A 10,829-nucleotide genomic window follows, 5' to 3' on the forward strand; every position below is an offset into this window, starting at 1 on the left:
TGCATATGTACCATAGTATGCACGCGTTGCGAATATGTATTGTCCATCATAGCTATGGGCATACATTGGTTAATGCAACAGCCTAAAAAGTACAATGTTGTACCTGATTTCAGGTTAATACTTTTATATAAATTGATAATTATCAAACAAGCCAAAATACATATTATATTATTTAACAATATGGTAATATATCGCTTATATAAAACTAAGACATTTCGCAACATTCTTTTAGGATAAAACTAAAATTTATTGAAGGAATTGATATATGCCAGTAAAATGGTGTATTTTTAATTTCTTTCAATAAAGACATATCTGACAAATAAATGAATAAACAAATTTTAATCACTCTAAGCGGTGGATCACTCGGCTCATGGGTCGATGAAGAACGCAGCAAACTGTGCGTCATCGTGTGAACTGCAGGACACATGAACATCGACATTTTGAACGCATATCGCAGTCCATGCTGTTTGGTACTTTAATTAATTTTATAGTGCTGCTTGGACTACATATGGTTGAGGGTTGTAAGACTATGCTAAATAAGTTGTTTAAAAATTTTACGAAATTTTTAAGCATATTGTATATTATTGGATATATATATATATATATATTCATAATATTGATATTAAATGGAAACGCATTATCTCTCATTGTTGTATATATTTGTGTGAGAAGAACGAAGAAAAATATATATTTTTTTGTCCTTTTTGAATCAAATAATACTGAGGAATGTCTAGCATAAAAAAATAATTAAAGTTTTTTCATCTAGAATTGCCTCTTATTAATGTTTCGAAAGGAAATTTTGTTGTAAATATAAATATTTAATATTCTTCGTGATATTCGTTATAAAATACGAATATTATAATGATTTCATTATGAGAACGCTCTATATATAATAATATAGTGTAATTATCATTATAAATTTTAATATACGTATATACAACCTCAACTCATATGGGACTACCCCCTGAATTTAAGCATATTAATTAGGGGAGGAAAAGAAACTAACCAGGATTTTCTTAGTAGCGGCGAGCGAAAAGAAATCAGTTCAGCACTAAGTCACTTTGTCTATATGGCAAACGTGAGATGCAGTGTATGGAGCGTCAATATTCTAGTATGAGAAATTAACGATTTAAGTCCTTCTTAAATGAGGCCATTTACCCATAGAGGGTGCCAGGCCCGTATAACGTTAATGATTACTAGATGATGTTTCCAAAGAGTCGTGTTGCTTGATAGTGCAGCACTAAGTGGGTGGTAAACTCCATCTAAAACTAAATATAACCATGAGACCGATAGTAAACAAGTACCGTGAGGGAAAGTTGAAAAGAACTCTGAATAGAGAGTTAAACAGTACGTGAAACTGCTTAGAGGTTAAGCCCGATGAACCTGAATATCCGTTATGGAAAATTCATCATTAAAGTTGTAATATTTTAACAATATTATAATAATAGTGTGCATTTTTTCCATATAAGGACATTGTAATCTATTAGCATATAACAAATTTATCATAAAATATGACTTATAGTTTATTCAAATTATTATGCTTGCATTTTAACATAGAATAAATGTCATTAATTTGATAAAGTGTTGATAAATTAAAATTAATACAGTGCGTTAATTTTTCGAAATTATATAATGGCATAATTATCATTGATTTTTGTGTTTATTATATGCATTTGTATGATTAACAATGCGAAAGATTCAGGATACCTTCGGGACCCGTCTTGAAACACGGACCAAGGAGTCTAACATATGTGCAAGTTATTGGGAGATAAACCTAATAGCGTAATTAACTTGACTAATAATGGGATTAGTTTTTTAACTATTTATAGATAATTAACACAATCCCGGGGCGTTCTATATAGTTATGTATAATAATATTTATATTATTTATGCCTCTAACTGGAACGTACCTTGAGCATATATGCTGTGACCCGAAAGATGGTGAACTATACTTGATCAGGTTGAAGTCAGGGGAAACCCTGATGGAAGACCGAAACAGTTCTGACGTGCAAATCGATTGTCAGAATTGAGTATAGGGGCGAAAGACCAATCGAACCATCTAGTAGCTGGTTCCTTCCGAAGTTTCCCTCAGGATAGCTGGTGCATTTTAATGTTATATAAAATAATCTTATCTGGTAAAGCGAATGATTAGAGGCCTTAGGGTCGAAACGATCTTAACCTATTCTCAAACTTTAAATGGGTAAGAACCTTAACTTTCTTGATATGAAGTTTAAGGTTATGATATAATGTGCCCAGTGGGCCACTTTTGGTAAGCAGAACTGGCGCTGTGGGATGAACCAAACGTAATGTTACGGTGCCCAAATTAACAACTCATGCAGAAACCATGAAAGGCGTTGGTTGCTTAAAACAGCAGGACGGTGATCATGGAAGTCGAAATCCGCTAAGGAGTGTGTAACAACTCACCTGCCGAAGCAACTAGCCCTTAAAATGGATGGCGCTTAAGTTGTATACCTATACATTACCGCTAAAGTAGATGATTTATATTACTTGTGATATAAATTTTGAAACTTTAGTGAGTAGGAAGGTACAATGGTATGCGTAGAAGTGTTTGGCGTAAGCCTTCATGGAGCTGCCATTGGCACAGATCTTGGTGGTAGTAGCAAATAATCGAATGAGACCTTGGAGGACTGAAGTGGAGAAGGGTTTCGTGTGAACAGTGGTTGATCACGAGTTAGTCGGTCCTAAGTTCAAGGCGAAAGCCGAAAATTTTCAAGTAAAAAATCAGTGAGTAATATTGTCAAATCTTTTATGATTTTTAAATACTTGAATAATTTTGAACGAAAGGGAATACGGTTCCAATTCCGTAACCTGTTGAGTATCCGTTTGTTATTAAATATGGGCCTCGTGCTCATCCTGGCAACAGGAACGACCATAAAGAAGCCGTCGAGAGATATCGGAAGAGTTTTCTTTTCTGTTTTATAGCCGTACTACCATGGAAGTCTTTCGCAGAGAGATATGGTAGATGGGCTAGAAGAGCATGACATATACTGTTGTGTCGATATTTTCTCCTCGGACCTTGAAAATTTATGGTGGGGACACGCAAACTTCTCAACAGGCCGTACCAATATCCGCAGCTGGTCTCCAAGGTGAAGAGTCTCTAGTCGATAGAATAATGTAGGTAAGGGAAGTCGGCAAATTAGATCCGTAACTTCGGGATAAGGATTGGCTCTGAAGATTGAGATAGTCGGGCTTGATTGGGAAACAATAACATGGTTTATGTGCTCGTTCTGGGTAAATAGAGTTTCTATCATTTATGGTAGTTACTTGTTCCCCGGATAGTTTAGTTACGTAGCCAATTGTGGAACTTTCTTGCTAAAATTTTTAAGAATACTAATTGGGTTAAACCAGTTAGTTCTTATTAATTATAACGATTATCAATTAACAATCAATTCAGAACTGGCACGGACTTGGGGAATCCGACTGTCTAATTAAAACAAAGCATTGTGATGGCCCTAGCGGGTGTTGACACAATGTGATTTCTGCCCAGTGCTCTGAATGTCAAAGTGAAGAAATTCAAGTAAGCGCGGGTCAACGGCGGGAGTAACTATGACTCTCTTAAGGTAGCCAAATGCCTCGTCATCTAATTAGTGACGCGCATGAATGGATTAACGAGATTCCTACTGTCCCTATCTACTCAGTTGCTTTTTGACTGCCATTCGAAGCAGACGTGTTTTTTCAAGCGGTCCGCTATACCGTCGTTCGAATTAAAGTAAAAAGTGATTTTTCCAAGTGGAAAATATATCAAAATTGCCGCGAGATCACGCGCTGTTCGTGAGTGAAATCGGGTGTTAATTTGGTGAAAGAACAAAGCAGATATTTGCAAATTAATATTTGCAAAATAAACGCTAAAAACAACCACGTGCGGAACCCTAGTTCGTAAACAAGTGCGAATAGTTCGACAACAAGTCGGAATAGTTCGACAGCACGTTCGAGTTCGAAGCTTTGGTTCGAAGCTTTGGCTCGAGTTCGAAGCGTTCGGTTCGTGTCTCCGCTGAGACGTTGGTTCGAGTCTCCACTAAGTGCCGATTAGTTGAGTCACGCCAATAGAGGTAGCCACAACCCGCCGGGCTATGGAAATAGAGACGGAGGCCGACGCCAGCGACACTAGCGTGGCTAGTGTAGGGGCGAGCTCGTCGTCGAGCGTTCCCGCCCGCAGGCGGGGTCGGCCGAAGTCCTCAGCCGCCAAACAGGGAGCCAAAAAGATCGGGCTTGGGATTGGGCTAGCTGGAGAGCGGCCGATCCCAGCCGAGAGATCGCCGCCAACGTCGCTCCCCTTTGAGCAGGCTCCATCCACCTCTGCCGCTGCCGCTGCCACCACCGCTGCCAGTACTTCTGCCGCCGCTGCCGCCACCGCTGCCGCCACCGCTGCCGCCACCGCTGCCGCCACCGCTGCCACCACCGCTGCCACCACCGCTGCCACATGCCCGGCAACTGACATTGTCGCGGCAGGCTACTCGGCCATCATCGCAGAAATGTCTGCGATAAGGATGGCGGTGAGCAAGGCTGTACTTAAGGGGCTGATGCCGCCCGAGGCCTCAATGGAAATCCTCGTCGCGACCAACCGGTACGACGAGTTGGTCATGGCCCTGGCTGGGGAAAAGGTGCGCCTGGAGGAGAGGGCAAGGATGCCGCCTCCACCGAGACCCGCTGCTGCTGCCCACCGGGCACCACTGCCGTCACAACCGCTGCGTATGCGACAGCCTTCCCAGGCCTGCCCGCACCGAGCGCCGTCGCTGCACCGATCCCAAAGCCTAGGGATACCTGGTCTGCTCTAATAAAGAGCAAAAACCCGGAGGAGACCAGCAAGGAGCTTGTGGAGCGTGTTAAGAAGACCGTGGTGCCGACTCTTGGAGTCCGCGTCCACGAGGTTCGCGAGCTGAAGAGCGGAGGAGCGATTATTCGCACCCCTTCAGTGAGCGAACTGAGGAAGGTAGTGGCCAGCAGCAAATTCACCGAAGCGGGACTGGAGGTCAAGAAGAGGCCGGAGACCAAGCCTCAGGTCGTGGTGTACGACGTGGACACGTCCATAACACCGGAAGAGTTCATGGAGGAGCTCTTCACAAAGAACCTGGAGGAGACCATGACTGCCGCGGAGTTCAAAAAGTCGGTTCACCTGGGCAGTAAACCCTGGTCGGTCACCGACGGCGCCACGATCAACGTGACGCTAGAGGTCGACGCAAAGGCACAGGAGGCGTTGCGCGAATGCGTATACATTAAGTGGTTTAGATGCCGCTGCCGCTCCTTGGTCAGAACATACGCCTGCCACAGATGTGCAGGCTTCGACCACAAGGTGTCGCAATGTCGCCTAAAGGAGAACGTGTGCCACCGGTGTGGACAGAACGGCCACAACGTTGCACGGTGTCCCAACCCCGTGGACTGCCGCAACTGCCGCTTCAAGGGGTACCCTGCAGCACATTCCATGCTGTCAGCGGCGTGCCCGATCTACGGAGCGGTACTGGCGAGGGTGCAAGCTAGACATTAATGTTTAGCTTCATCCAAGCTAATTGTGGCCGTGGCCGAGCGGCTGTGATGGAACTCGGAGCCATCATGCGCAGCTCTGGCCGTCAGTTTCGCACTGGTCCAGGAGCCGTACGTCGATGGAGCAGGGCGGATTACCGGCCTTCCTTCTGGAATGCGAGTTTTCCAGGACCGCCGAGGAAAAGCTGCTATCATCGTCGACGAACCGGACGCCATCTGCATGCCAATGGAGACCCTTACCACGGATTTTGGAGTATGCGTCAGAGTTACGGGAAGATTCGGCTCAATCTTCCTATGCTCCGTGTACCTGCCAATTCGACACCGACTTGGCGCCGTACCTCAGGTACTTAGATGCGGTGCTGCTGCTGGGCAGCCGCACTCCTGTCATCTTTGGGCTCGACGCGAACGCAGTATCCCCAGCGTGGTTTAGCAAGCTCTCCGAACACAATCGGGGGCAAGCTAACTATGCACGGGGTGAGCTGCTGTCTGAGTGGATAACCGAGATGAGAGCCGGCGTGCTCAATGAAGCCAGTCGGGTGTTTACATTCGATAACCGTAGAGGCCAAAGCGATATCGATGTGACAATCGTCAACCAAGCTGCGACTATGTGGGCCACATACGATTGGGAAGTGAAGGAATGGGACACCAGCGATCACAACATGATCCATGTTGTGGTGACGACTGACCCGAACGACACAGTTGAGCCCATTGCTCCTGTGCCGTCATGGAAGGCTTTCCAATGCGCGCTGGCGATTGTTCGAGGAGGAAGTGGTAAGGGAGATTGCCGAATTACCGGAAGACATCGCCGAATCGCCGTTGGACAACCAAGTGTCTGCACTGCGCTCTGTAGTGCACAGTGTGTGCGACAGAGTGCTGGGACGCAGCACACCGAGAGCCGCGAGAAAAGTAGTTTGGTGGACTGCCGAACTACACTCCAAACGCCGAGAGGTCAGGAGACTGAGGCGAAGGCTCCAGGACGCTCGTCGGCATGAGACCGACGCAGCAGAGGAACTTGTGCTCGCGTTGAGGATCTCCTCAGCGCAGTACAAGAAGCTCATCCTGAGATCGAAGGAAGACAACTGGCGACGCTTCGTGGGAGAGAACAGAGATGATCCATGGGGGCACGTCTACAGGATTTGCCGAGGGCCGCAAAAAGAGCACGGAGATTGGATGCCTTCGAACGGATGGTAGGCTGGTCGCAACATGGCGCGACTGTGCGGGTGTGCTCCTTCGCAACTTCTTTCCTGTTGCGGAGACGAATGCACACATTGCCATCCCGATCGAGGCTCCACCGGCCCTCGAAGCTTTCGAGGTTGATGCATGCGTCGCCAGGTTGAAGAGCAGACGCTCTCCCGGCATGGACGGCATCACAGGTGCCATTTGCAAGGCATTGTGGCGTGCCATCCCTCAGCACATGACAGCGATGTATTCCCGCTGCCTGGAGACAGGGTATTTCCCAACGGAATGGAAGCATCCCAGGGTGGTTCCACTCCTGAAGGGACCCGATAAGGACCGGACCGATCCTACCTCATATCGGGGTATCTGTCTGTTGCCAGTGCTGGGCAAAGTGCTTGAGGGCATCATGGTGAATCGTCTGAAGGACACCATTCCGGATGGCTGCAGATGGCAATTTGGCTTTCGCCAAGGACGTTGTGTGGAGGATGCTTGGAAACACGTCGTGAGTACTGTTTCGGCCAGCCGGTCGAAATACGTGCTCGGAGTCTTCGTGGATTTCAAGGGAGCCTTCGACAACGTTGAGTGGAATGCTGCACTACGCCGCCTCCTTGAGCTGGGATGCCGAGAAGCAAGCTTGTGGCGAAGTTTCTTCTCCGGCCGGAGTGCGAGCATCGTCAGTAGGCATGGAGTAGCCACTGTTCCGGTGACAAGAGGTTGCCCGCAGGGGTCCATAAGTGGTCCATTTATATGGAACATCTTAATGGACGTGTTGCTCCAGCGCTTAGAGCCCCTTGGTGCGCTCAGCGCGTATGCTGACGACTTGCTCCTCCTCATCGAAGGGAATGCCCGATCAGAGCTCGAACAAAAAGGAGGTGAGTTAATGTCCATCGTAGGCGCTTGGGGAGTTGAAGTCGGCGTTGCCGTTTCAACTAGCAAGACGGCGATCATGCTGCTCAAAGGCATACTTAGACGGCCGCCAAGTGGTACGGCTTGCTGGAGCAAACCTGCCATATAAGTGCAAGTATCGGTACCTAGGCATCACGGTCGGCGAGCGGTTGAGTTTTCTCCCGCACATCACGGGCTTGCGTGATAAGCTGACCGGAGTCGTAGGGGCATTGTCGCGCGTACTGCGGGTCGACTGGGGACTCAGTCCCCGCGCAAAGCGGACAATATATGCCGGACTCATGGTGCCCTGTGCACTATTTGGTGCCTCGGTTTGGTCTGTCGTGACGACGACGCAAGTGGTTGCCAGGAGGCATCTACTTGCGTGCCAAAGGATCGTCCTGATTGGATGCCTACCGGTATGCCGAACAGTGTCCACCATGGCGCTGCAAGTACTAGCTGGAGCCCCCCCGTTTGATCTGGTTGCCAGACGCCTGGCAATCAGCTTCAAACTAAAGCGTGACTACCCGCTGGAGGAGAGCGATTGGCTGTACGGCGAAGATTTGGCAAATCTTAGCTGGAAGCAGAAGATGGCGCGACTAGACGAAGACCTGTTGTGCGAGTGGCAACGCAGATGGGATGATGGTGACTCCCCAGGACGGGTGACGCACCGCTTCATCCCGAACGCAGGCTTCGTCTACAGCGAACGAAGGTTTGGCCTTCACGCTGCGCGCTGGGTTCCTGCTGACGGGCCACGGATCGCTCAATGCATTTCTGCATGGAAGAAGCCTTTAGCGACACGCCAGCATGTCTATGCGGCCGCAGAACGCGAGGATTGGCAGCACTTCCTATGTGCTTGTCCCTCTATACAGACTTGCGAGACCTCGATGGACTTGGAGTGCAGTACACGGATGGCGACTGGAACCTTCTCCGACTTGTGACGGCTTCTCAGGAGAGGAATGCGGACTCTCGACAGGTTCGCCGGACTGGCGTTCTCCAGGCGACAACAGCTGCTGAATGCGCAAGCGGCGCACGGGCTGTGGTGGATTCCCTATCCAGGCCGGTCGGGGCTAAAAGGGAGGATCGAGCTGAGTCCTTAAGATCGGTTACCACGGGTTGTGCAGTTCCAAGGCTGCACATTGAGGTCGGCCCCCTAGTGGGAGTATCGTGGTGGCTGTGGTTGATACCCAAACGTTACGCGGGGAGAGCCGCTAGGCTCCTCGTGGAGTTGCGCTCTCAACCGGGTGCCGAGACCCATAGATCGGAAGACGTGTTAGATACACCTCGCCCCTCACCAAGGGGGATGTATGCCCGACCAGGATACTTTCAATTGGTACCAGAAGAGTCGCTATGTACATAGCTATAGCTTCTTTTAGGGGCGCTAACTGGCCGCATTGTACCAGGTTCCTGCGTATGTAGCGGTGGTGCGTGATGGCGTGATATATGTAAATATATCGCACTAATCGAGGCTAAGCTGCAAATAAACATTAGACGCCGTGGTTGAAATCCCTCCCTGAGGAACCGCCACGTAAAATAAAGCTGAGAGATCAGATTCATTCTGTCCCTATTCTACTATCTAGCGAAACCACAGCCAAGGGAACGGGCTTGGAATAATTAGCGGGGAAAGAAGACCCTTTTGAGCTTGACTCTAATCTGGCAGTGTAAGGAGACATAAGAGGTGTAGCATAGTGGGAGATATTAGATTCGGTTTGGTATCGACAATGAAGATACCACTACTCTTATTGTTTCCTTACTTACTTGATTAATGGAACGTGTATCATTTCCTAGCCATTATACGGATATATTTATTATATCTTATGGTATGGGTTTTGGTTTTGATGCAAGCTTCTTGATCAAGTATCACGAGTTTGTTATATAATCGCAACAAATTCTTAATGAGAAAATGCATTTATGTAGTTTCAATTGAAAATTTGGTATAACTCCAATTACCAGGTATGATCCCAATTCAAGGACATTGCCAGGGGGAGTTGCCATAGGGGTTTTGACTGGGGCCGGTACATCTCTCAAATAATAACGAGGTGTCCCAAGGCAAGCTCAGTGCGGACAGAAACCACACATAGAGCAAAAGGGCAAATGCTGACTTGATCTCGGTGTTCAGTACACACAGGGACAGCAAAAGCTCGGCCTATCGATCCTTTTGGTTTAAAGAGTTTTTAACAAGAGGTGTCAGAAAAGTTACCATAACTGGCTTGTGGCGGCCAAGCGTTCATAGCGACGTCGCTTTTTGATCCTTCGATGTCGGCTCTTCCTATCATTGTGAAGCAAAATTCACCAAGCGTTGGATTGTTCACCCATGCAAGGGAACGTGAGCTGGGTTTAGACCGTCGTGAGACAGGTTAGTTTTACCCTACTAATGACAAAACGTTGTTGCGACAGCATTCCTGCGTAGTACGAGAGGAACCGCAGGTACGGACCAATGGCACAATACTTGTTCGAGCGAACAGTGGTATGACGCTACGTCCGTTGGATTATGCCTGAACGCCTCTAAGGTCGTATCCGTGCTGGACTGCAATGATAAATAAGGGGCAATTTGCATTGTATGGCTTCTAAACCATTAAAAGTTTATAATTTATTTTATAAACGACAATGGATGTGATGCCAATGTAATTTGTAACATAGTAAATTGGGAGGATCATCGATCACCTGATGCCGCGCTAGTTGCATATAAAAACATTATTTAATACAATGACAAAGCCTAGAATCAATTGTAAACGACTTTTGTAACAGGCAAGGTGTTGTAAGTGGTTGAGCAGCTGCCATACTGCGATCCACTGAAGCTTATCCTTTGATGATGATTCGATATATATAAATTTATTCTTTATATATGAAATTATTTTTATATATTTATATGAATATATACCTATAAATGGTAATATATATATATATATTAAAAAGAATATATTTTATATAAATATGGATAAATTATTTATCCTATATAAATTACGTTGGCTTGAATATGAATATAATGTTATATTATAAGTTGTTATACTTAATTACATATGAAATGATACTTATAAAATTGTATTATGTAAACACACGAAACATAGTGTATATGCATATGTGCAAATGTGAATGTATATATGAAATAATATGAATGCAAAAAGCATGGAGTGATCGTATGTGGAACTTGGAAGTATTTCTAATATTGGAATTTAATGATATGTGATATGAATGCAAGAATTAAATACTTTGGTATATAAAATGTGATAATATTATATGTTATATTATAACATGAGCATGATTTGATTATG

At 46.2% G+C, this 10,829-nt stretch overlaps 1 non-coding gene and 1 pseudogene across 1 annotated transcript; both read left to right on the forward strand.

Moving 5' to 3' along the window:
- Positions 1–343: 343 nt before the first annotated feature.
- LOC113567050 lies at positions 344–522 on the forward strand. The gene has a single exon (XR_003409321.1). It is a non-coding gene; the product is annotated as a 5.8S ribosomal RNA (ribosomal RNA).
- A 415-nt stretch (positions 523–937) lies between these two features.
- LOC113567048 lies at positions 938–10,378 on the forward strand (annotated as a pseudogene).
- Positions 10,379–10,829: the final 451 nt, after the last annotated feature.

This window comes from Drosophila persimilis, unplaced genomic scaffold, assembly GCF_003286085.1.
Source record: "Drosophila persimilis strain 14011-0111.01,24,50 unplaced genomic scaffold, DperRS2 tig00001574-arrow-arrow-pilon, whole genome shotgun sequence".
NCBI classification, from domain to species: domain Eukaryota; kingdom Metazoa; phylum Arthropoda; class Insecta; order Diptera; family Drosophilidae; genus Drosophila; species Drosophila persimilis.